Below are 27064 nucleotides of genomic sequence, written 5' to 3'. Positions count from 1 at the left end.
TTGGAGGGAGATGTTAAGATATAGGGATTTGGGTTGGTTGGTGTTGGGGTAGGGTTTCTGATCAGATTGAGGTATGGTCAGTTTGGGGTTAGTGTTAAGTGGGAGGGTGTCAGTTTGAGATGGGGTTGGGTGGAGGGGATGTTGTTGAGCCAAGGGGTTTTGGGCTGGGCTGCTGTCCGGTTGGAGGGCTGTCTGGTTATTGTCAACAGACAAGGCCAGGATGGGGTGAGGGATTTTGGGTTGGCAGGTTGAGTTGAGGGCACTTGCCAGATCAGGGTGGGGTCTATCAAGTTCAGGGGTGTCAGGCACAGCAGCTGTGAAATGGGGGTGTGGAGGGGTCATTTTAAACAGTTACTTAGGTGTTAGAGTTTTCTTTTGAAATTAACATTTCCTGGGTTGCTGTCCAAGAACCCACCAAATTCTCCTATTTTAAAGGATTTATTCCAAGCACAGAGGAATTGCCCATTGGAAATTTCAATTTCCTGGTCCATTCCCATAGAGTCAGCTATTTTGGGATTTCTGCATTGCCCTGCTGAAAAACTCCAGTCTACAACACTGCAGTGAGTAACTCACCTCATGATTCGCCATCTATTCAACACGAGTCAGGGGTGTGATGGAAAACTCCCCACTTGTCTGGATGGGTGCAGCTCCAACAACACTCAAGAAGCTCAACACTATCCAAGGCAAAGCACCCACTTGATTGGCACCACATCCTCAAGAATCCACTCCCACCACCATCAATGCTCATTAACAGCAGAGTGTGCTATCCACAAGATGCAGAAGAAATTCTCCAAAGATCCTCAGACAGCACTTTCCAAACCCATGATCACTTCCATCTAGAAGGACAAGGTCTGCAGATACATGGGGACATCACCCCCCTGCAAGTATTTCTTGAAGCCACTCTCTTCCTGACTTGGAAATCTATTGTTGTTCCTTTGATCGAAAACATCGATTCTCTTGCTCCTTGGATGCTGCCAGACCTGCTGTGCTTTTCCAGTGTCACACTTTTTGGCTCTGACTCTCCAGCATTTGCAGTCCTCACTTTCTCCTAATGGTACCTGTGGGTCAACCCACAACAGGTGGACTGCAGTGGTTCAAGAAGGCAGCTCACCCCCACCTTCTCAAGGAGCAACAGGGGAATGGCAATAAATGCTGAGCCCAGCCAACAATGCCCACATCTCATAAGTGAATTAAAAAAGGCTTTAAATATCATTGACTGGGTGGGGTCCTTCGGCCTGGGAGAGGTCAAGACAGGCGAATTGATGTTGAAAATGCAACATTGGTGTCCAGTCAGTGTTAGACTTTGAATAAAGGCGAAATGCTGTGGTTGCTGGAGATCTGAAACAAACACAGAGAGTGGTGGAGAAACTCAGCTGGAGAGATAAACAGAGTTAACATTGAATCCTCTTCAGAACATTGAGTCTTGGGCTGTGTCTGATATCTCAATCTCATGGATCTTGATCTTGTCTCTTTGAACCAGAAGTGTGCAGAGTGCATCATGGTCACCATTTTGGACCTAAAATGGCACCCATGATACTGAAAATATGAACATAATGCAATCAGATTTTGTGACATGTGTCCACGTTCTTTGGCCCAATTAGTATACGTTTTGTCCTCCATATCCCCACCCTCATCAACAAACCCTAGAGAGACTTTCTGCTCATTGCAAACTGTGAAAAATGCCGCTTTCCATTGGCAAATTTGGTGGGATCTGACTCGTTTAAGCTTTATAGTTATCTATGAGCCGGTAGGGTGAGAGTTAGATACAGTAATACACCTCTGCTCTGATACTGGGCTGTCCTCCTCTTCCATTCAGTGTTTGAGTTGGTTTCTCTCCCATCCTGTGATGAAGGCAAGCCAGCCATAAGCTTGGACTGAACGCGCGCGCACACACACACACACATAATGATTGTGTTTGTGCAGTTAATTTCAGAGACAACTGGACCTGAGGGTTTGACAAGATTCCAGGGAACTGTACTGACCGACAGCTGAGAATGAATTCTCTCTATTTGAAGTCTAGCAGGCTCCATCAAAGTAGATTGAGTCTCTAAGGAAATGTGAGCCTCTGAATACAACAACTTCACAAAGGGAAGTGTGTGTGGAAAAGCTTAATGAAACAGCAGCACTGAGGAAGTGCTGCACTGTTGGAGGTCCCTCTTTGCAGTTGAGACTTTAAACCCTCTTTAACCCTCTAAGCTGAGTGTACAAGATCCAATGACAGTATTTGAAGAAAAGAGAGAGTTCTTAGGGGAGTCTTGGCCAATACCTATCCCTCAACAGATGACAATGTAAACTGGTCATGTACTTTATTGCTGATTTTGCAGTACAATGGTGTGTGCAAATTGGATGTTAGCTGAAAATGGGTTGCTGGAACAGCGCAGCAGGTCAGGCAGCATCCAGGGAATAGGAGAATCGACGTTTCGGGCATAAGCCCTTCTTCAGGAATGAGCTGAAAGTGTGTCCAGCAGGCTAAGATAAAAGTTAGGGAGGACGGACTTGGGGGAGGGGCGTTGGAAATGCAATAGGTGGAAAGAGGTCAAGGTGAGGGTGATAGGTCAGACTGGGGTGGAGGCGGAGAGGTCAGGAAGAAGATTGCAGGTTAGGAAGAAGGTGCTGAGTTCGATGGATTTGACTGAGACGAGGTGGGGGGAGGGGAAATGAGGAAACTGGTGAAATCCGAGTTCATCCCTTGTGGTTGGAGGGTTCCTAGGCGGAAGATGAGGCGCTCTTCCTCCAACCGTCGTGTTGTGGTCTGGCGATGGAGGAGTCCAAAGGCCTGCATATCCTTGGTGGAGTGGGAGGGGGAGTTGAAGTGTTGAGCCACAGGGTGGTTGGGTTGGTTGGTCCGGGTGTCCCAGAGGTGTTCTCTGAAACGCTCCGCAAGTAGGCGGCCTGTCTCCCCAATATAGAGGAGGCCATATCGGGTGCAGAGGATGCAATAGATGATGTGTGTGGAGGTGCAGGTGAATTTGTGGCGGATATGGAAGTTTCCTTTGGGGCCTTGGAGGGAGGTGAGGGGGGAGGTGTGGATGCAAGTCTTGCACCTCCTGCGGTTGCAGGGGAAGGTGCCGGGAGTGGAGGTTGGGTTGGTGGGGGGTGTGGATCTGACGAGGGAGTCACGGAGGGAGTGGTCTTTACGGAATGCTGATAGGGGAGGGGAGGGGAGGGAAATATATCCTTGGTGGTGGGGTCCGTTTGGAGGTGGCGGAAATGACGGCGGATGATACGCTGTACATGGAGATTGGTGGGGTGGTAGGTGAGGGTTCTGTCCTGGTGGCGGTTGGAAGGGCGGGGCTCAAGGGCGGAGGAGCGGGAAGTGGAAGAGATGCGGTGGAGGGCATCGTCAACCACATCGGGGGGGAAATTGCGGTCCTTGAAGAAGGAGGCCATCTGGGTTGTACGCTTTTGGAACTGGTCCTCCTGGGAGCAGATGCGGCGGAGACGAAGGAATTGGGAGAATGGGATGACTTTTTTACAGGGGGCAGGGTGGGAGGAGGTGTAGTCCAGGTAGCTGTGGGAGTCGGTCGGTTTGTAGTAGATGTCATTCCTGAAGAAGGGCTTATGCCCGAAACGTCGATTCTCCTATTCCCTGGATGCTGCCTGACCTGCTGCGCTGTTCCAGCAACACGTTTTCAGCTCTGATCTCCAGCATCTGCAGACCTCATTTTCTCCTCAAATTGGATGTTATACCTTTCTTCAAAGTATAAGTGATTATTGTAGAAATATGCAGATGAATCCTGAGATATGCACGGAATTATGACGTTAGCAGACAGAGACTATTCAGTTCATCATACCTGCTCCAGCTGTAATGTCTGGTGCCAATCTTTTGTCTTTTTCCCCAAAAAATGCCATTCCCTGACTGAGAACTAAATCCAGGGGCCACAGCAGTCCGAACCCTAAGTCCTAACCACTAGATGATACTTTGGGTCTTTGGAGGAAGTGCAGTGTAGGTTTCCTAGATGCCAGCAGGTGTCCATGACTTTGTGAGTTGGGCTGGCTACAGTAAGGTTGGGTGTGGGACTGCTTCAGTGCCAAATGAATGAATGCAAAGATTAAATGAATAGATGAATGAATCTGAAGATTGATTAAATGAATGAATGCAAAGTTTGAATGAGTGAATGAATGAATGAATGAACGAATGAGTGAACTGTTGGATCCTCAATGTAACTTGTACAAATAAAAGTAGTTTAATGACTCATGATTGGCTTGACTTTTGATGGACTCTTTCTACCCATATCCGAATAACTTTCAAAAGGGAACGGTAGACTATGGGTTTGGCCCAGTTTCTAACTGCGAGGCATTCACACCTCATTTCTGCACTGACAGTTCTAAGAGAGTTTGCAATCTCATTGGAAGCATGACCTTCTGAGTGAGACATAAAGTTAAAAGCAGTCCCTCTGTTCTTGGTCTTTAGAGGAAATGCAGCAAGGATTTCCCAGAATGATGCCTGGACTCTAACAGTTAAATTATGAGGGGAGATGACAGAAACAAAGGTTGTGTTTCCTGGAATTTTAGAATATTAAAGGATGATGAGATAAGAGTTTTCACATTGCATGAGGAAACAGAGGGCATTGGATTATTATTTAGATAGAAATGGCATGCAGGGATATGGAGATAAAGGCAGGAGATTGGCATTAGGGGATAGATCCGGTGCAGGGACAATGGGCTAAATGGTCTCCTTCTGTACCATAACAATTCTGTGATTGTATAAGCAGATAGATGAGATAGGCAAAAACTATTTCTCCAAGCTGAAGATTAGAGGGTATTGATTAAAAATTAGAACTAGAGTTTTGGAAGTGAAATTTGGAACTTCTGTACACAACGAAACACTCTTTCACAAAGAGGAACAGGAGTAGGCCATTTCACTTTCAAATCATTTTGCCGCAGTATCCACCCATTCCTTGATTCTTAGTACTGCTGTGAAAACTCTCAGTCTTGACCTTAATGTACTCAAATGATTGAGCCTTCTGGAGAAAGAAATGTAAAGATTCTCCGCCCTCTGCTTGAAGACATTCATCCTCATCTCAGTCCTAAGTGGGTTGCCCCTTATTCTGAGATAATGTCTCCTGGTACTAGATACCCACCAGTCAGGGCAGCATCATCCTTGTCTAGCCATTTTGGAAATTTCAATCAGATCATCGCCTTTTCTTCACAATAGCAGCATTCAAGAAACACCTGGAAGAATACATAAATTGGAAGGGAGCAAAGGGATACAGTTCCTGTAAGTGAAGACATTTTTTAGCATGGAAGGGCAAAATGTGTCAGCACAGGCTTAGAGAGCTAAAGGGCCTGTTCCTGTGCTGTAGTGCTCTTTGTTCTTTATTCTAAACTTGAGAGAACACAGTCCATGTTTGCTCACTCTCTCCCCATTGAACAATCCCATCATCCCAAGATTTAGTCTAGTGAACCTTTGCTGTACTCTCTCTATTGCAAGTTTGTCCTTCCTTATGTACGGTCTCACAAAGCCTCTATACAATCGTTCATAGGGGCTGGATTAATTGTTCATTTAAATTTGAAGCTGATAGATTTTGTCATCGAATGGTCTTATTTCAATAAATGACACAGACTCCAATAAGTCTGGGGTTGAAGGGTTTTAGGGCCAATTTGATAATAGCTAACGGATACTGCCTCAAGCAGAAGGCTTTCAAATTTTTTTTTAAAAAAAACACTTGTACAATGAAAGGGAGTGGCCAGTTCTTCCACTTCAGCTTTTCTCTGCTATCCCCACCATTACATGTGGGGACACCACTCACCATGTACATTGGAACCTCGATTATCAATTATTCAAATATCAGGTAATCCGAAGGGGAACTCAGGGTCCCGATAGAAACATTACACCAAAGAGTTGTTTCAACCCTGATTGCATCTTTTATTTACATGTACAGTGATTAAAAACGAACTCGGCTCACTGAAATGCTGCCGAGAACAATCCTGGACAGTCCAGGCACCATCTCTAAATGATTGACCTCCCGCCCTCTCTGTCTCTCCCAGCACCTTCCCTGAAGTTCTACACAGGGATGTACCCTAAACTTCCCCTTCCCCAGATAATCTCTCTAACATTGTCCTGAACAGGGCAGAGGTGGAACCTGTCAAAATGTTTGTATGTGTGTGTGTGTGTGTATGCGCACACGCAGGTTATTTGGAGATTTACTCCACAAAGGCAGCAGCAGTCTTACTGTTGGTGTCCAGTCAGCTGCCATGGAGGGTTGGAAGGCGGGGTGTGTGTTGGCCGGGAGGTGGGGCACAGACAGGGGTCAGATGGCGGGTGGAGATGGACAGAGGGCGGGGTTAGGGCGTGGGATTGGGGGGCAGGAGCGAATGGGGGGGTGGGGTCTTGTGCGCAGTGTGCTTTTACCTAGTTTCCTAAATGGGGAGCAAACTTCACAGAAAACATTTGACCTCGGACCTTCAGGTGTCCATCCTCCAAGGTGGACTTTGGGACAAGCAACAAAGCAAAGTGGCCGAGCAGAGGCTGTTAGTCAGGTTCGGCATCCATGGCGATGGCCTCAACCAGGACCTTGAGTTCATATCACACTACAGGTGATCCCACTACACTACACACAGACAGACAGACACACACTGACACTCCTACAGATGTACACACACACTCCTACAGACCCATACACTCACGCAGGCTCTCTCTCATATACAAGCTCTCTCTCGTATGCACACACATACGCACCCACACGTGCACCCTCTCACAGACCTATACCCCTTTATACTCATAATCACACACACACATACACATACACACGTGCACCCACTCTCTCACAGACACTCATACTCCCTCGTACACACACACCCACATGCACACATACACGTATAAGTTTGTGGAATGAACTTGTACTTGCAAAATTACATTTTATTTAGCTCAAAAACTGCAGAAATCCATGTGAGATTCTGTAAACTCCTTTTTTAGAAATAGAATCCGTCTGAACATTGGGGCACAGACAGCCTCACACAGGGCACCTCACACCTTTAATGCATTACCTGGGCCGACATGGCACCCATTGTTAAAGTTCATTTGAGAATGTAACTTTCAGAAAGTTCTGGAATTTATATATGAAAGAACTGAAACCAACATGCCTGTTCTAAAAGATGAGAGACTTAACAAACAATCCAGGTCTTTTTCAATATATAATTTTAGTTACATCACACTGTAACGTTTTGTTATAAATTCTGTGTCTTACGATCTTATATTCCACAACCGCCTAATGAAGGAGCAGTGCTCCGAAAGCTAGCGCTTCCAAATAAACATGTTGGACTATAAGCTGGTGTTGTGTGGTTTTTAACTTTCTCTGGCTTGGCTTGGTTTTTAGCAGTGTGTGAAAAGAAAGCTGCTGGACCCAAAGAAGTGGGTCTAGATTGGTATTTTCTCTCTGATTTCTATCCTGTAAGAACTTGTGTTTGACTTTACCTTTTGTGCCAAGGGGTATTTATGGGGAGTGTTGCAAGTATTTGGAACAGCATCATTAAATTGGGACGATCTGTTAAGATCATGAGAGGTTAAGATATTCGGTATTCTGTTTTCTGTTGTTTGTGTTTCATTCTATAATTTGTAAATAAATTCTGTTTTGTTTCACACGGAGTGGTTTCACCAGCTGCATCTCTCCTGGAATATACCTGCTTAAAACAACTATCAGAGTTAGGGTCTGGGTTTTGAGGGGTCTAGCCTAGTCCATAATAAGGGATATATGAAGTTAGTTCATGGTTGAGCCAAGGTATCACTGAGGGGCTGGAAAGGCCAGTTCTTGCTGCAGCATTCCTGTTTCATTGAAATTTAAAAACCTCATGCATCTTTTTCATGGAGAAAGGCAGGAGATTTTCCCAAGATTCTGGTCATATCTGCCCTTGGTCAATGTTAAATGATGGTCTGGAATTTCCTCCCTAAATAATTCCATTCCTCTAGCTCTTTCCTTTTGCTTTCTGATAATTGTTAGAACTCACCTGTTCAACCTAGTTGGGAAAAAGCTCTCTTGGCTTCCTCAGCATCAATTTCTGATTCCTAATGCTCCTGTAAAGTGTCTGGTGATATTGTATTGTAGGCAGTTTTCAGACACAGGTTGCTCTAAATCTGCAGGTGCTTTTGATATTCAATATCTTCACTCTCTTTACAAAACTAATGGAAAATTATATTAGAAATAAGTATTGCATCTGTTATATATCGAAACAGCTGGTGTTTTCAGTATTCCAAAGACATCACATCTGTAGGCAATGGGCTCAATGTAATGTTACGTGAAAGGGACATTCACTGTGCTTCACGCAACTGTTCAAGGGAGTTTCTTTTCTCCATATGTTCCTTTTAAAGAAAATTAATCCAAAACAAAATACGTCAGAAAATGCCCTAACCTCAAAATATGAAAGAAAACTTCTGCAAAGATACAATGTGGAAGGTATCTGTGACTGGCCAAGACAGAGTGGACTCTAGAAAAGATATAATCACTATAACCCATTTCATGGTGAATCAAAAATGAGTTATCTCAGCCCAGACAAACATCACCCATTGTCCTTTCACATAACAGTCATACATTATCCCCTTCTCCTCAGGCAAGTCTTGAACCCTGTATCTTCGCCATGCTATCTCCTGTACCAATGTTCCATCCCTCTCTCTGTTTTCTCTCTTTCTTTTCCTATAGTTTCCCTTGCTCTCGCTCCCTACCTTTCTCCATCTCCAGCATTCACAGGTTTTTGCTTATGCCTCCCTCCTCTCCTGTTAGCTTTTCCACCTCTCTTGTCCATTCTCTACTCATTCCCTTCCCTCCCTCTGCACCTTCATTCCTCCTTTTCCTCTCCATGACTCCCCTCAAACATCCTCCTCCTCCCTCATCGCCTTTTCCTCTGTCCCTTCTCTGCGCTGAATTCTTTGCTTCTCTTCCTCCCTCCCCCATCCAGCCTTCTCTCCACCTCCCTGTGGCCCATCTTCTTCTTCTCTCCTGCTTCTCCTCTCTCATGTCCTCAATTCCACAGGTAGTTTCTGTTCAAATGTGGACTTGGGAGGTGATAAAATAAGGAAGAGAATCAACACTTTTAAAATGGCAACTGAATTACATCTGTGGACCCAGTTTTAATTCGGCCCATTGTAACACTGCCTCATTTAAAGGTGAGAAGTGGGCTTAGCTCTCCATTGTATTCTCAAGAGAAAATGGCACAGGGAACTGCAGGGGCTTGAAGCCTCCTGGAACTCAATATTGGGGGAAAACTGAAGTAAAACTGGAGGTCCCCTACTGGAGTGTCTCACTGGCAGAAGGTGGACAGATGCCTCATTTCCAACTCACTGCTCTTTGAGAAACTCCTCGCTGTCATCATCCAAGTCCAACACCTAAAAAGAGACCAGAATGTTAGAGCACCCATCCAGTTAGAAAGGCGAGTTTCTGTAAGCAATAACAAAATTCAAGCATGCCCCCATTACTGAGGGCACAGTTTCTTGTCAATGATTGTGATCAGGAAGTGACTGTGTATTGCAGGACCGCACTCAGGTTGTTAGAGAGTGATAAATCCATTTGTCTGGAATTGTGGGATAATCTGATAGTTTGTGCCCTTACATCGACTGCCAATGAGCAGCGAATCCCGGCAACCTGAGTCTGAATGAGGATTTCTGTCGCCTCCCCAACAGCTCCATCCTAAACCAATCAATGAAAGCCACAGGATGTTTATTAACATGCAATCTGATTTGCATTATCAATTCATAGAAGGTTTGAAGATAAACACAGCTTTATTTAATACCAGTTTTGAATGTACATGGAAAATATTGGTAATGTGGATTGTGAATCTAAATATAACATTGAGAACTGGTTAGTTCACATTGACTATCTACTAACCCTGTACAACGTTCCCCTGTTTTATATAAGATTCTGTCCTCCTTTATTTAATGCCTGGATGATTCCTACCGGTCCAGGGTGCAGGCTTCAAACCAGGAGCTAACTAGTGACAGAGTGGTTCAATTCTGTCTTCCAGATGCAGTGTGGATAAGGGTTGCTGTCTGTGTTTATCTTGTGTTAGATGTTTTAAGGTTGGATCAGGTGTGCTATTTGTTAGAGGATATAAGGGGGCATTTGTTAAGATTATACTCATGTAATTTAAGAGCAAACATCAGAACCACTTCTTTACACACAAAGCAAGGATGCAGTTTGGTCCGACAGAGACTTGGCTTCATTTTCCCTGAGGTGGGGACAGGAACAGGAGGGGCAGTTGGAAAATAAGAAGTGGCAGGGTTTCCCGTGACATTGCACCATTCTCACCCAGATTGACCGTACCCACCAAGGAAGCTGTCAGCAACAGGAGATCATGTTCTCTTGTGTTTGGCTGCTCCACTCCCAACTCATCCCTGGTGTTGCCGTGACAATGGAATTGACCTCTCTCTGCCAGACCAGGAGATCACCAGTATGGATTTCCTGAGGTCATAAACAGGGATCCACAATGAAAAATGTTACGTTCCATGTGAAAGGATCAACACTGAGGCATGTCCCCTCATATTGTTTCAGCCCTAAACATTTTACTTTACAGTACCGGCTTCCCAATTCACACACCCCCATAGTTTGTGACCCACCTCAGCACTCCCAGCAGTGCTGCCTTCTGATTTGGTCAACTTCATCAAAGCTACACCCACTCCATCTGGCTTATCCCATTTCACTCGGAGTCACCAAAGGCAAATTGGTCACCCTTCTCCATCTCTCAGCCACCAAACCAAGTATTGTTATGGTGTGACAGGAGGCCATTTTGCCTGTGCTGGCCCTTCAGCCAAGCATCATTCCCTTGTTCCACTCTCCTGCCTTTTCCCCACATAACCTTGCTCACTATTTCTATCCAAATAATAATCCAATGTTCTCTTGCATGCCTGTTGAACCCTGTCTCCACAATACTCCCATGTAATTCATTTCATACCATAACTACTTGCTCAGGGAAAATGTCTTCTCTTCCATCACCAATCCCCATCTATCACCTCTCGTTCTTGGACCTTTTATGAGTGGGAAGAGTTTCTCCCTATCAACTCTATTCATCCTGGTCTCGGTTAATCCATTCCTCGTGCAATCCCGGCAGCATCTGTGGAGAGAAATCAGAGTTAAAGCTTTAGATCCAGTGACCTTTCTTCAGAAATGACGACACTTTGATTAAGCATAGATTTTATGCAGTAGATAGGGAGAGGGGAGGAAGGAAGAATAAAGGATGGTTGGAGATAGAGCCCCCAGAGACAGAAAAACAGTTGGACAGACAAAGGAGTGGATGAAGACCAGCCTGGGAGAATGATTCACTGCTAATGGGAACAATTAGTAGCTGACAATGGGTTGTGTGTGGTAGCAGCCTATGTAGTGATGAGACCTGATGTATCGGAGTGGGGGAAAGCTTGGGGAAAGTCATTCAAACACTAAATTGTTGAACTCAATAAGAAGTCCTGATTGCTGCAGGATTCCCAAATGAAAAATGAGGTGCTGTTCTTCCAGCTTGTGCTGAGCTTCACTGGAACACAGTAGCAAGACTGAGACAGAGATGTTGGCCAGGGTCCAGGCTGGGGTGTTGTAGTGACAGGCAACTGGAAGCTCAGGGTCTTCTTTGTGGACAGGATTTAAGTGTTCATCAAAATGGTCACCGGGTCTGTCTTTCGTTTCCGGAATGTACAGGAGAACACATCATGAGCAGATAAAGATGGAGATGAGATTATGGGATGTGCAGGTAAAGCGCTGCTTCACCTGGAAGGTGAATTTGGGACCTTAGGTGGTGAGGAGGGAGGAAGTAAATGGACAGATGTAGCACCTTCTGTGATTGCAGGGGAGTGTTCTGTTGGCTGTATATGCGGTGGGTGTGTTGGGAGTGAATGAGGAGTGCACTAGGGTGTCCTGGAGGGAATGGTCCTTGCGGATGATTGACAAGGGAGGGGATTGGAATATGGGTCTGGTGGTGGCATCCCTTTGGAGATCACAGAAATGTTGTCTAATGATCCTCATTTGCATTATTAATCCATAAAATTGTGAAGATAATCACAATTTTATTTAAAAGCAGTTTTAAAATCAATGGAAGATATTGGTAATGTGTTCGATGAACCTGCATGGAATGTTGAGAACTGGTTGGATGAGACTGACTATTAACCCTGAGTGTAAAGTATTGCAATTTCCTCTGTTTTATATAAGACTTTCTCCACCCATACCTGATGCCTGGATGATTCCTAGTGGTCTAGGGTGCAGGCTTCAAACCTGTAGCTGTTTAGCAACAGAGTGGTTCAATTCCACCTTCCAGGCGCAGTCTGTCTCGAGGCTTATGTCAGATGTTTAAAGGTCAGCTCAGGAACGTTACTTGAGGGGGGCACTTTTTTAAGATTATACTCATGATTAAAGAGCAAGCATCAAAACCATTTCTTTACACACAAAGCAAAGATGCAGTTTGATATGGCAGAGAGTTGATTTGTGTTTCTCTGAGGTGGGTGCAAGAACAGCAGGGACAGTTTGAACAAAGAGGTGGCATGGTGATGCATCTGGGGGGAGTGACGGACAGGTCAGGAGACCCATGCCGAGTTGGAGATTTGGGACTTGGATAATGTGGAGGGAGTGGAAATTAGGAAGCTGTTGAAATCCACATTTATATTGTGTGGTTACAGGGTCCCAAGATGGAATATGAGGCATTCCTCCTCCAGGCATTGGGTGGGAATGGTTTGCCGTAGAGGCAGCCCAGTACCTGCATGGCCTTGATGGAGTGGAAGGTGAAATTGGAATGTTCAGTCACAGGGCAGTGAGCATAGTTTTTATGCAGTATTATGGAGATGGGAGGCAGGAGGATTAAAGGATAGGTGGAGATAGAGCCCCAAGAGAGAGAAAAACAGTTGGACAGAAAATGGAGTGGATAAAGACCAGCCTGGGAGAAGGTGCTAATGGGAACAATGAGTCGCTGACAATTGGTTGTGTGTGGTAGCAGCCCATGTAATGAAGAGTCCTGGTGTGTGGGTGTGGGAGTGGGGGAAAGCTTGGGGAAATGGGTTCCAACCCTAACATTGTTGAACTTGATAAGAAGTCCAGAATGCTGCATTTTCCAAATGGGAAATGTGGTGCTGTCCTTCCAGCTTGCTCTGAGCTTCACTGGAGCACTGCAGTGAGCCTGAGACAGAGATGTTGACCAGGGGCCAGGGTGGGTTGTTGTAATGGCGGGCAACTGGAAGCTCTGGGTTTTTTCACGGACAGGATGTAGGTGTTCGACAAAACAGTCACCCAGCCTCTGCTTTGTTTCCCAAATGTACCAGAGACCACATCGTGAGCAGAGAAAGCAGGAGACAAGATTATGGGATGTGCAAGTAAAGTGCTGCTTCACCTGGAAGGTGTATTTGGGACCTTGGATGTTGAGGAGGGAGGAAGTAAATGGACAGATGTAACACCTTCTGTGGTTGCAGGGGAATGTTCTGTGGGGCTGTGGATGGGGTGGGTGTGTTGGGAGTGAAGGAGGAGTGCACCAGGGTGTCCCGGAGGGAACAGTCTTTGTGGACGGCTGACAAGGGAGGGGAGGGGGATATGGGTCTGGTGGTGGCATCCCTCTGGAGGTCACAGAAATGTTGTCTAATGATTGTCATTTGCATTATTAATTCATAAAATGGTGAAAATAATCACAGTTTTATTTAAAAGCAGTTTTGAACATCAGTGGAAAATTATGGTAATACGGGACATAAACCTGAATGCAATATTGAGAATTGAATGGAAGACACTGACTATCTATTCATCCTGAATACAAAATATTGGACTTTCCTCTGTTTCATATCAGACTGTCTCCACCCATGATTAATGCTTGGGTGATTCCTAGTGCTCTAGGATGCTGGCTTCGAACCTGCAGCGGTCTAGCGACAGAGTGGCTCAATTCCATCTTCCAGACGCAGTGTGAGTAGGGGCTCGTGTTTAACTTGTGGTTGATGCTTAAAGGTTGGCTCAGGAGTGTCATTTGTCAGAGGGGCATTTTGCTAAGGTTATACTCATGTAATTTAAGAGCAAACATCAAAACCACTTCTTTACACACAAAACAAAGATGCAGTTGGTACGACAGGGAGTTGGTTCATTTTCCCTGAGGTGGGAAGTGGAACAGGAGGGGTAGTTGGAACTAAGAAGTTGCATGGTTTCCTGTGACATTGCTCCATTCCTGCCCACATTGACTGTACCTACCAAAGATGCTGTCACCAAGAGTAGGTTGAGTTCTCCTGTGATCGTTCGCTCCACCCCCACCTCGTCACTGGTGCTACCATGTCAATGGAGTTGACCTCAGTTTGGCAGGCCAGGAGATCATCAGGGCAGAATTCCCGAGGTCAGAAAAAGGGATGGAAAATGTCACATTCCAGTCGGAACGATCAACAGCAAGATATATCCCATCTTGGTTCAATTGGTCTTATTGTGACAGGCCTCAACATTTTACTTTCCATTTGAAATTCCTGTTGAAGAGCTTATGCCCAAAACATCGACTCTCCTGCTCCTTGGATGCTACCTGACGTGCTTTGCTTTTCCGGCAACACACTCCCGACTCTGATCTCCAGCATCTGCAATCCTCAATTTCTACTTTGCCAATCCCTCGCCCAATCCAGACAGCATCTGTGAAGAGAAATCAGTGTTAAAGCTTTAGGTCCAGTGACCTTTCTTCAGAAGTGATGACACCTCGATGAAACATTGTTTTTATGCAGTAGAAAGGGAGCGGAGAGGCAGGAGGATTAAAGGATAGGTGGGGATAGAGCCCCAAGAGAGAGAGAAACATTTGGACAGAGAAAGGAGTGGATAAAGACCAGCCTGGGAGAATGATTTGCTGCTAATGAGGACAATTAGTCGCTGACAATGGGTTATGTGGTAGCAGCCCATGTAATGAAAAGGCCTGGTGTGTGGGAGTTGGGGAAAGGTACTCAAGCCCTATAATTGTTTACCTCAATAAGAAGAACTGTATACTTCCAAATAGAAAATGAGGTTCTGTTCTTCCAGCTTGTGCTAAACTTTGCTGGAGCACTGCAGCGAGACTGAGACAGAGATGTTGGCCAGGGACCAGGGTGGGGTGTTGTAGTGACAGGCAACTGGAAGCTCAGGGTCTTCTTTGCAGACAGGTTGTAGGTGTTGGACAAAATGGTCACCGAATCTGTTGTTCGTTTCTGGAAAGTACAGGAGACCATATCGTGAGCAAAGAAAGCAGGAGATGAGATTGTGGGATGTGCAGGTAAAGCGCTGCTTCACCTGGAAGGTGTATTTGGCACCTTAGATGGTGGGGAGGGAGGAAGTAAACGGACAGATGTAGCACCTTCTGTGATTGCAGGGGAATGTTCTGTTGGCTGTATATGCGGTGGGTGTGTTGGGAGTGAATGAGGAGTGCACCAGGGTGTCCTGGAGGGAATGGTCCTTGTGGACAGTTGACAATGGAGGGGATTGGAATATTGGTCTGGTCGTGGCATCTCTTTGGAGATCACAGAAATGTTGTCTAATGATCTCCATTTGCATTATTAATGCATAACATTGTGAAGATAATCACAATTTTATTTAAAGGCAGTTTTAAAATCAATGGAAAATATTGATAATGTGTTAGATGAACCTGCATGGAATATTGAGAACTGGTTGGATGAGACTGACTATCTACTAACCCTGAGTGTAAAGTATTGCAATTTCCTCTGTTTTATATAAGACTTTCTCCACCCATACCTGATGCCTGGATGATTCCTAGTGGTCTAGGGTGCAGGCTTCAAACCTGTAGCTGTTTAGCGACAGAGTGGTTCAATTCCACCTTCCAGGCGCTGTGTGTGTTGGGGCTTGTGTTTAACTTGTGTCAGATGATTAAAGGTTGGCTCAGTAGTTTTATTTGTCAGAGGATTGACAGGGGCATTTTGGTAAGATTTTACTCATGATTTAAGAGCAAACATCAAAACCATTTCTTTACACACAAAGCAAAGATGAGGTTTGATGTGGCAGAGAGTTGATTTGTGTTTTTCTAAGATGGGTGCAAGAACAGCAGGGACAGTTTGAACAAAGAGGTGGCATGGTTTCCTGTGACACAGCTCCATTCCTGCCCAGATTGACCGTTCCCACCGAGGAAGCCATCAGCAAGAGTAGGTCAGAATCTCTTGTGTCCAGATCCATATCCCCCACCTCATTACTGGTGCTGCTTTAAAGTGGAGTTGACTTCTCTCAGCCAGTCCAGAAGATCATCAGAACAAATTTCCCAAGGTCATAAACACGCATCTGCAGTGAAAATATGTTGCAATCCATCTGAAACAATCAACAGCAAGGCAAATCCCTTCATAGCTCAACTGGCCATATTGTTTTAGCCCTAAACATTTTACTTTCCAGCACCGGCCTCCCAATTCACACACCCGCATAGTTTGTGACCTGCCTCAGCACTCACAGCGGTACTGACCTCTGATTTGATCAACATAATCGAAGCCACACTCACTCCAATTGGCTTATTCCTTTCCACTCAAGGTCACCAAAGGCAAATTGGTCACCCTGCTCCATCTCTCAGTCAACGAATCTAGAATTGTTATGGTGTGACAGGAGGCCATCTTGTCTTCACTGGCCCTTCAGACAAGCATCATTCCCTAGTGCCACTGTCCTGCCTTTCCCCCATAGCCTTGCTCACTATTTCTATACAAATAATAATCCAATGTTCTCTTGCACGCCTGTTGTACCCTGTCTCCATCACACTCCCACAATGTTCGTTTTGTACAATAACTACTCACTCAGTGAAAATGCTTTTCTCTTCCATTACCAATCCCCATCTATGATCTCTCACCGCACCTTTTACGAGTGGGAAGTGTTTCTCCTTATCTACTCTCTTCGTCCTGCTCATCGTTTACCTAATCCCCTGCAATCCTGGCAGCATCTGTGGAGAGAAATCAGACTTAAAGTTTTAGGTCCAGTGACCTTTCTTCAGAAAGGAGGAAGTGAGGACTGCAGATGCTGAGGATCAGAGCCGAGAGTGTGTTGCTGGGAAAGCACAGCAGGTCACGCAGCATCCGAGGAGTAGGAGAATCGATGTTTCAAGCATAAGCCCTTCATCAGGAATGACAGTTGTGGGCTGCAATATAGGGGAGGGAGGTTGGGTTGTGTGAAGGTAGTTGAAAAAGCGATAGGTGGATGAAGGTGTGGGAGAAGGTGATGCGTCTGGGGGGAGTGACGGACTGGTCAGGAGACCCATGCCGAGTTGGAGGTTTGGGACTTGGATAATGTGGAGGGAGGGGAAATTAGGAAGCTGTTGAAATCCACATTTATATTGTGTGGTTACAGGGTCCCAAGATGGAATATGAGGCATTCCTCCTCCAGGCATCGGGTGGTAATGGTTTGCCGTGGAGGCGGCCCAGTACCTGCATGACCTTGATGGAGTGGAAGGTGAAATTGGAATGTTCAGTCACAGGGCAGTGAGCATAGTTTTTATGCAGTATTATGGAGATGGGAGGCAGGAGGATTAAAGGATAGGTGAAGATAGAGCCCCGAGAGAGAGAAAAACAGTTGGGCAGATAAACGAGTGGATAAAGATCAGCCTGGGAGAAGGTGCTAATGGGGACAATTAGTCGCTGACAATGGGTTGTGTGTGGTAGCAGCCCATGTAATGAAGAGGCCTGGTGTGTGGGGGTGGGAGTGGGGGAAAGCTTGGGGAAATGGGTTCCAACCCTAACATTGTTGAACTTGATAAGAAGTCCAGAATGCTGCATTTTCTAAATGGGAAATGTGGTGCTGTCCTTCCAGCTTGCTCTGAGCTTCACTGGAGCACTGCAGTGAGCCTGAGACAGAGATGTTGGCCAGGGTCAGGGTGGGTTGTTGTAGTGGAGGGCAACTGGAAGTTCAGGGTTTTTTCACGGACAGGATGTAGGTGTTCGACAAAACAGTCACCCAGTCTCTGCTTTGTTTCCCAAATATACCAGAGACCACATCGTGAGCAGAGAAAGCAGGAGACAAGATTGTGGGATGTGCAATTCCGTCTTCCAGACGCAGTGTGAGCAGGGGCTCGTGTTTAACTTGTGGTTGATGCTTAAAGGTTGGCTCAGGAGTGTCATTTGTCAGAGGGGCATTTTGCTAAGGTTTTACTCATGTAATTTAAGAGCAAACATCAAAACCACTTCTTTACACACAAAACAAAGATGCAGTTGGTACGGCAGGGAGTTGGTTCATTTTCCCTGAGGTGGGGAGTGGAACAGGAGGGGTAATTGGAACTAAGAAGTGGCATGGTTTCCTGTGACATTGCTCCATTCCTGCCCACATTGACTGTACCTACCAAAGATGCTGTCACCAAGAGTAGGTTGAGTTCTCCTGTGATCGGTCGCTCCACCCCCACCTCGTCACTGGTGCTACCATGTCAATGGAGTTGACCTCGGTTTGGCAGGCCAGGAGATCATCAGGGCAGAATTCCCGAGGTCAGAACAAGGGATCCGCAATGAAAAATGTCACATTCCAGCCGGAAGATCAACAGCAAGATATATCCCATCTTGGTTCAATAGGTCTTATTGTGACAGTCCTCAACATTTTACTTTCCATTTGAAATTCCTGTTGAAGAGCTTATGCCCGAAACATCGACTCTCCTGCTCCTTGGATGCTACCTGACCTGCTTTGCTTTTCCGGCAACACACTCCCGACTCTGATCTCCAGCATCTGCAATCCTCAATTTCTACTTTGCCAATCCCTCGCCCAATCCAGACAGCATCTGTGAAGAGAAATCAGTGTTAAAGCTTTAGGTCCAGTGACCTTTCTTCAGAAGTGATGACACCTCGATGAAACATTGTTTTTATGCAGTAGAAAGGGAGTGGAGAGGCAGGAGGATTAAAGGATAGGTGGGGATAGAGCCCCAAGAGAGAGAGAAACATTTGGACAGAGAAAGGAGTGGATAAAGACCAGCCTGGGAGAATGATTTGCTGCTAATGGGGACAATTAGTCGCTGACAATGGGTTGTGTGGTAGCAGCCCATGTAATGAAAAGGCCTGGTGTGTGGGAGTTGGGGAAAGGTACTCAAGCCCTATAATTGTTTACCTCAATAAGAAGTACTCTATGCTTCCAAATAGAAAATGAGGTTCTGTTCTTCCAGCTTGTGCTGAACTTTGATGGAGCACTGCAGCGAGACTGAGACAGAGATGTTGGCCAGGGACCAGGGTGGGGTGTTGTAGTGACAGGCAACTGGAAGCTCAGGGTCTTCTTTGCGGACAGGTTGTAGGTGTTGGACAAAATGGTTACCGAGTCTGTTGTTCGTTTCTGGAAAGTGGAGCACAGGCCATTCCTGAAGAAGGGCCTGTGCCCGAAACGTCGAATCTCCTGTTCCCTGGATGCTGCCGAACCTGCTGTGCTGTTCCAGCAATAAAGTTTCAACTTTGATCTCCAGCATCTGCAGACCTCACTTTCTCCTCGTTTCTGGAAAGTACAGGAGACCATATCGTGAGCAAAGAAAGCAGGAGATGAGATTGTGGGATGTGCAGGTAAAGCGCTGCTTCACCTGGAAGGTGTATTTGGGACCTTAGATGGTGAGGAGGAAGGAAGTAAACGGACAGATGTAGCACCTTCTGTGATTGCAGGGGAATGTTCTGTTGGCTGTATATGCGGTGGGTGTGTTGGGAGTGAATGAGGAGTGCACCAGGGTGTCCTGGAGGGAATGGTCCTTGTGGATAGTTGACAATGGAGGGGATTGGAATATTGGTATGGAGGTGGCATCTCTTTGGAGATCACAGAAATGTTGTCTAATGATCCTCATTTGCATTATTAATCCATAACATTGTGAAGATAATCACAATGTTATTTAAAAGCAGTTTTAAAATCAATGGAAAATATTGATAATGTGTTAGATGAACCTGCATGGAATATTGAGAACTGGTTGGATGAGACTGACTATCTACTAACCCTGAGTGTAAAGTATTGCAATTTCCTCTGTTTTATATAAGACTTTCTCCACCCATACCTGATGCCTGGATGATTCCTAGTGGTCTAGGGTGCAGGCTTCAAACCTGTAGCTGTTTAACGACAGAGTGGTTCAATTCCACCTTCCAGGCGCTGTGTGTGTTGGTGCTTGTGTTTAACTTGTGTCAGATGTTTAAAGGTTGGCTCAGTAGTTTTATTTGTCAGAGGATTGACAGGGGCATTTTGGTAAGATTTTACTCATGATTTAAGAGCAAAAATCAATACCATTTCTTTACACACAAAACAAAGATGCAGTTTGATATGGCAGAGAGTTGATTTGTGTTTCTCTGAGGTGGGTGCAAGAACAGCAGGGACAGTTTGACCAAAGAGGTGGCATGGTTTCCTGTGACACAGCTCCATTCCTGCCCAGATTGACCGTACCCACCGAGGAAGTCATCAGCAAGAGTAGGTCAGAATCTCTTGTGTCCAGATACATATCCCCCACCTCATTACTGGTGCTGCTTTAAAGTGGAGTTGACTTCTCTCAGCCAGTCCAGAAGATCATCAGAACAGATTTCCCAAGGTCATAAACACGCATCTGCAGTGAAAATATGTTGCAATCCATCTGAAACAATCAACAGCAAGGCAAATCCCTTCATAGCTCAACTGGCCATATTGTTTTAACCCTAAACATTTTACTTTCCAGCACCGGCCTCCCAATTCACACATCCGCATAGTTTGTGACCTGCCTCAGCACTCACACCGGTACTGACCTCTGATTTGATCAATTTAATCGAAGCCACACTCACTCCATCTGGCTTATTCCTTTCCACTCAAGGTCACCAAAGGCAAATTGGTCACCCTTCTCCATCTCTCAGTCAACGAATTTAGAATTGTTATGGTGCGACAGGAGGCCATCTTGTCTTCACTGGCCCTTCAGACAAGCATCATTCCCTAGTGCCACTGTCCTGCCTTTCCCCCATAACCTTGCTCACTATTTCTATCCAAATAATAATCCAATATTCTCTTGCACACCTGTTGAACCCTGTCTCCATCACACTCCCATGATGTACAATAACTACTCACTCAGTGAAAATGCTTTTCTCTTCCATTACCTATCCCCATCTATGATCTCTCACCGCACCTTTTACGAGTGGGAAGAGTTTCTCCCTATCTACTCTCTTCGTCCTGCTTGTCGTTTACCTAATCCCCTGCAATCCTGGCAGCATCTGTGGAGAGAAATCAGACTTAAAGTTTTAAGTCCAGTGACCTTTCTTCAGAAAGGAGGAAGTGAGGACTGCAGATGCTGAGGATCAGAGCCGAGAGTGTGTTGCTGGGAAAGCACAGCAGGTCAGGCAGCATCCGAGGAGTAGGAGAATCGATGTTTCAAGCATAAGCCCTTCATCAGGAATGACAGTTGTGGGCTGCAATATAGGGGAGGGAGGTTGGGTTGTGTGAAGTTAGTTGAAAAAGCGATAGGTGGATGAAGGTGAGGGAGAAGGTGATGCATCTGGGGGGAGTGACGGACTGGTCAGGAGACCCATGCCGAGTTGGAGATTTGGGACTTGGATAATGTGGAGGGAGTGGAAATTAGGAAGCTGTTGAAATCCACATTTATATTGTGTGGTTACAGGGTCCCAAGATGGAATATGAGGCATTCCTCCTCCAGGCATCGGGTGGTAATGGTTTGCCGTGGAGGCGGCCCAGTACCTGCATGACCTTGATGGAGTGGAAGGTGAAATTGGAATGTTCAGTCACAGGGCAGTGAGCATAGTTTTTATGCAGTATTATGGAGATGGGAGGCAGGAGGATTAAAGGATAGGTGGAGATAGAGCCACAGGAGAGAAAAACAGTTGGGCATATAATGGAGTGGATAAAGATCAGCCTGGGAGAAGGTGCTAATGGGGACAATTAGTCGCTGACAATTGGTTGTGTGTGGTAGCAGCCCATGTAATGAAGAGACCTGGTGTGTGGGGGTGGGGGAAAGCTTGGGGAAATGGGTTCCAACCCTAACATTGTTGAACTTGATAAGAAGTCCAGAATGCTGCATTTTCCAAATGGAAAATATTGTGCTGTCCTTCCAGCTTGCTCTGAGCTTCACTGGAGCACTGCAGTGAGCCTGAGACAGAGATGTTGGCCAGGGGCCAGGGGGGTTGTTGTAGTGGCTGGCAACTGGAAGTTCAGGGTTTTTTCACGGACAGGATGTAGGTGTTCGACAAAACAGTCACCCAGTCTGTGCTTTGTTTCCAAAATATACCAGAGACCACATCGTGAGCAGAGAAAGCAGGAGACAAGATTATGGGATGTGCAAGTAAAGTGCTGCTTCATCTGGAAGGTGTATTTGGGGCCTTGGATGGTGAGGAGGGAGGAAGTAAATGGACAGATGTAACACCTTCTGTGGTTGCAGGGGAATGTTCTGTGGGGCTGTGGATGGAGTGGGTGTGTTGGGAGTGAAGGAGGAGTGCACCAGGGTGTCCCAGAGGGAACAGTCCTTGTGGACGGCTGACAAGGGAGGGGAGGGGGATATGGGTCTGGTGGTGGCATCCCTCTGGAGGTCACAGAAATGTTGTCTAATGATTGTCATTTGCATTATTAATTCATAAAATGGTGAAAATAATCACAGTTTTATTTAAAAGCAGTTTTGAACATCAGTGGATCATTGGTAATACGGGACATAAACCTGAATGCAATATTGAGAATTGAATGGAAGACACTGACTATCTATTCATCCTAAATACAAAATATTGGACTTTCTTCTGTTTCATATCAGACTGTCTCCATCCATGATTAATGCTTGGGTGATTCCTAGTGCTCTAGGATGCTGGCTTCGAACCTGCAGCGGTCTAGCGACAGAGTGGCTCAATTCCATCTTCCAGACGCAGTGTGAGTAGGGGCTCATGTTTAACTTGTGGTTGATGCTTAAAGGTTGGCTCAGGAGTGTCATTTGTCAGAGGGGCATTTTACTCAGGTTATACTCATGTAATTTAAGAGCAAACATCAAAACCACTTCTTTACACACAAAACAAAGATGCAGTTGGTACGGCAGGGAGTTGGGTTCACTTTCCCTGAGGTGGGGAGTGGAACAGGAGGGGTAATTGGAACTAAGAGGTGGCATGGTTTCCTGTGACATTGCTCCATTCCTGCCCACATTGACTGTACCTACCAAAGATGCTGTCACCAAGAGTAGGTTGAGTTCTCCTGTGATCGGTCGCTCCACCCCCACCTCGTCACTGGTGCTACCATGTCAATGGAGTTGACCTCGGTTTGGCAGGCCAGGAGATCATCAGGGCAGAATTCCCGAGGTCAGAAAAAGGGATCCGCAATGAAAAATGTCACATTCCAGTCGGAACGATCAACAGCAAGATATATCCCATCTTGGTTCAATTGGTCTTATTGTGACAGGCCTCAACATTTTACTTTCCATTTGAAATTCCTGTTGAAGAGCTTCTGCCCGAAACATCGACTCTCCTGCTCCTTGGATGCTACCTGACCTGCTTTGCTTTTCCGGCAACACACTCCCGATTCTGATCTCCATCATCTGCAATCCTCAATTTCTACTTTGCCAATCCCTCGCCCAATCCAGACAGCACCTGTGAAGAGAAATCAGTGTTAAAGCTTTAGGTCCAGTGACCTTTCTTCAGAAGTGATGACACCTCGATGAAACATTGTTTTTATGCAGTAGAAAGGGAGTGGAGAGGCAGGAGGATTAAAGGATAGGTGGGGATAGAGCCCCAAGAGAGAGAGAAACATTTGGACAGAGAAAGGAATGGATAAAGACCAGCCTGGGAGAATGATTTGCTGCTAATGGGGACAATTAGTCGCTGACAATGGGTTGTGTGGTAGCAGCCCATGTAATGAAAAGGCCTGGTGTGTGGGAGTTGGGGAAAGGTACTCAAGCCCTATAATTGTTTAACTCAATAAGAAGTACTGGATACTTCCAAATAGAAAATGAGGTTCTGTTCTTCCAGCTTGTGCTGAGCTTTGCTGGAGCACTGCAGCGAAACTGAGACAGAGATGTTGGCCAGGGACCAGGGTGGGGTGTTGTAGTGACAGGCAACTGGAAGCTCAGGGTCTTCTTTGCGGACAGGTTGTAAGTGTTGGACAAAATGGTTACCGAGTCTGTTGTTCGTTTCTGGAAAGTGGAGCACAGGCCATTCCTGAAGAAGGGCCTGTGCCCGAAACGTCGAATCTCCTGTTCCCTGGATGCTGCCTGACCTGCTGTGCTGTTCCAGCAATAAAGTTTCAACTTTGATCTCCAGCATCTGCAGACCTCACTTTCTCCTCGTTTCTGGAAAGTACAGGAGACCATATCGTGAGCAAAGAAAGCAGGAGATGAGATTGTGGGATGTGCAGGTAAAGCGCTGCTTCACCTGGAAGGTGTATTTGGGACCTTAGATGGTGAGGAGGAAGGAAGTAAACGGACAGATGTAGCACCTTCTGTGATTGCAGGGGAATGTTCTGTTGGCTGTATATGCGGTGGGTGTGTTGGGAGTGAATGAGGAGTGCACCAGGGTGTCCTGGAGGGAATGGTCCTTGTGGACAGTTGACAATGGAGGGGATTGGAATATTGGTCTGGTGGTGGCATCTCTTTGGAGATCACAGAAATATTGTCTAATGATCCTCATTTGCATTATTAATCCATAACATTGTGAAGATAATCACAATTTTATTTAAAAGCAGTTTTAAAATCAATGGAAGATATTGATAATGTGTTAGATGAACTTGCATGGAATATTGAGAACTGGTTGGATGAGACTGACTATCTACTAACCCTGAGTGTAAAGTATTGCAATTTCCTCTATTTTATATAAGACTTTCCCCACCCATATCTGATGCCTGGATGATTCCTAGTGGTCTAGGGTGCAGGCTTCAAACCTGTAGCTGTTTAGCGACAGAGTGGTTCAATTCCACCTTCCAGGCGCTGTGTGTGTTGGGGCTTGTGTTAAACTTGTGTCAGATGTTTAAAGGTTGGCTCAGTAGTTTTATTTGTCAGAGGATTAACAGGGGCATTTTGGTAAGATTTTACTCATGATTTAAGAGCAAACATCAAAACCATTTCTTTACACACAAAGCAAAGATGCAGTTTGATATGGCAGAGAGTTGATTTGTGTTTCTCTGAGGTGGGTGCAAGAACAGCAGGGACAGTTTGAACAAAGAGGTGGCATGGTTTCCTGTGACACAGCTCCATTCCTGCCCAGATTGACCGTACCCACCGAGGAAGCCATCAGCAAGAGTAGGTCAGAATCTCTTGTGTCCAGATCCATATCCCTCACCTCATTACTGGTGCTGCTTTAAAGTGGAGTTGACTTCTCTCAGCCAGTCCAGAAGATCATCAGAACAGATTTCCCAAGGTCATAAACACGCACCTGCAGTGAAAATATGTTGCAATCCATCTAAAACAATCAACAGCAAGGCAAATCCCTTCATAGCTCAACTGGCCATATTGTTTTAGCCCTAAACATTTTACTTTCCAGCACAGGCCTCCCAATTCACACACCCGCATAGTTTGTGACCTGCGTCAGCACTCACAGCGGTGCTATCCTCTGATTTGGTCAACTTAATCGAAGCCACACCCACTCCATCTGGCTTATTGCTTTCCACTCAAGGTCACCAAAGGCAAATTGGTCACCCTGCTCCATCTCTCAGTCAACGAATTTAGAATTGTTATGGTGCGACAGGAGGCCATCTTGTCTTCACTGGCCCTTCAGACAAGCATCATTCCCTAGTGCCACTGTCCTGCCTTTCCCCCATAACTTTGCTCACTATTTCTATCCAAATAATAATCCAATGTTCTCTTGCACGCCTGTTGTACCCTGTCTCCATCACACTCCCACGACGTTCGTTTTGTACAATAACTACTCACTCAGTGAAAATGCTTTTCTCTTCCATTACCAATCCCCATCTATGATCTCTCACCGCACCTTTTACGAGTGGGAAGTGTTTCTCCTTATCTACTCTCTTCGTCCTGCTCATCGTTTACCTAATCCCCTGCAATCCTGGCAGCATCTGTGGAGAGAAATCAGACTTAAAGTTTTAGGTCCGGTGACCTTTCTTCAGAAAGGAGGAAGTCAGGACTGCAGATACTGAGGATCAGAGCCGAAAGTGTGTTGCTGGGAAAGCACAGCAGGTCAGGCAGCATCCGAGGAGTAGGAGAATCGATGTTTCAAGCATAAGCCCTTCATCAGGAATGACAGTTGTGGGCTGCAATATAGGGGAGGGAGGTTGGGTTGTGTGAAGGTAGTTGAAAAAGCGATAGGTGGATGAAGGTGAGGGAGAAGGTGATGCGTCTGGGGGGAGTGACGGACAGGTCAGGAGACCCATGCCGAGTTGGAGGTTTGGGACTTGGATAATGTGGAGGGAGGGGAAATTAGGAAGCTGTTGAAATCCACATTTATATTGTGTGGTTACAGGGTCCCAAGATGGAATATGAGGCATTCCTCCTCCAGGCATCGGGTGGTAATGGTTTGCAGTGGAGGCGGCCCAGTACCTGCATGACCTTGATGGAGTGGAAGGTGAAATTGGAATGTTCAGTCACAGGGCAGTGAGCATAGTTTTTATGCAGTATTATGGAGATGGGAGGCAGGAGGATTAAAGGATAGGTGGAGATAGAGCCACAGGAGAGAAAAACAGTTGGGCAGATAAAGGAGTGGATAAAGACCAACCTGGGAGAAGGTGCTAATGGGGACAATTAGTCGCTGACAATTGGTTGTGTGTGGTAGCAGCCCATGTAATGAAGAGACATGGTGTGTGGGGGTGGGGGAAAGCTTGGGGAAATGGGTTCCAACCCTAACATTGTTGAACTTGATAAGAAGTCCAGAATGCTGCATTTTCCAAATGGGAAATGTGGTGCTGTCCTTCCAGCTTGCTCTCAGCTTCACTGTAGCACTGCAGCGAGCCTGAGACAGAGATGTTGGCCCGGGGCCAGGGTGGGTTGTTGTAGTGGCGGGCAACTGGAAGTTCAGGGTTTTTTCACGGACAGGATGTAGGTGTTCGACAAAACATTCACCCAGTCTGTGCTTTGTTTCCAAAATATACCAGAGACCACATCGTGAGCAGAGAAAGCAGGAGACAAGATTATGGAATGTGCAAGTAAAGTGCTGCTTCACCTGGAAACTGTATTTGGGACCTTGGATGCTGAGGAGGGAGGAAGTAAATGGACAGATGTAACACCTTCTGTGGTTGCAGGGGAATGCTCTGTGGGGCTGTGGATGGGGTGGGTGTGTTGTGAGTGAAGGAGGAGTGCACCAGGGTGTCCCGGAGGGAAC

General features: G+C 45.9%; 4 non-coding genes across 4 annotated transcripts; all 4 read left to right on the top strand.

Annotated features, from left to right (window-relative positions):
• Positions 1-12144: 12144 nt before the first annotated feature.
• Positions 12145-12231, top strand: trnastop-uca (transfer RNA opal suppressor (anticodon UCA)). Its single transcript has one exon. It is a non-coding gene; the product is annotated as a tRNA-Sec (tRNA).
• A 3403-nt stretch (positions 12232-15634) lies between these two features.
• trnastop-uca (transfer RNA opal suppressor (anticodon UCA)) lies at positions 15635-15721 on the top strand. Its single transcript has one exon. It is a non-coding gene; the product is annotated as a tRNA-Sec (tRNA).
• Positions 15722-19865: 4144 nt separating this feature from the next.
• On the top strand, positions 19866-19952 carry trnastop-uca (transfer RNA opal suppressor (anticodon UCA)). The gene has a single exon. It is a non-coding gene; the product is annotated as a tRNA-Sec (tRNA).
• Positions 19953-24633: 4681 nt separating this feature from the next.
• Positions 24634-24720, top strand: trnastop-uca (transfer RNA opal suppressor (anticodon UCA)). The gene has a single exon. It is a non-coding gene; the product is annotated as a tRNA-Sec (tRNA).
• The last annotated feature ends 2344 nt before the right edge of the window (positions 24721-27064 follow it).

Source organism: Chiloscyllium plagiosum, unplaced genomic scaffold (assembly GCF_037043375.1).
Source record: "Chiloscyllium plagiosum isolate Xiang-an unplaced genomic scaffold, Cpla_swu_hap1 HiC_scaffold_33, whole genome shotgun sequence".
Lineage (NCBI taxonomy): Eukaryota > Metazoa > Chordata > Chondrichthyes > Orectolobiformes > Hemiscylliidae > Chiloscyllium > Chiloscyllium plagiosum.
The sequence above is the reverse complement of the archived record's forward strand: the minus strand, read 5'-3'. Positions and strand labels throughout refer to the sequence as shown.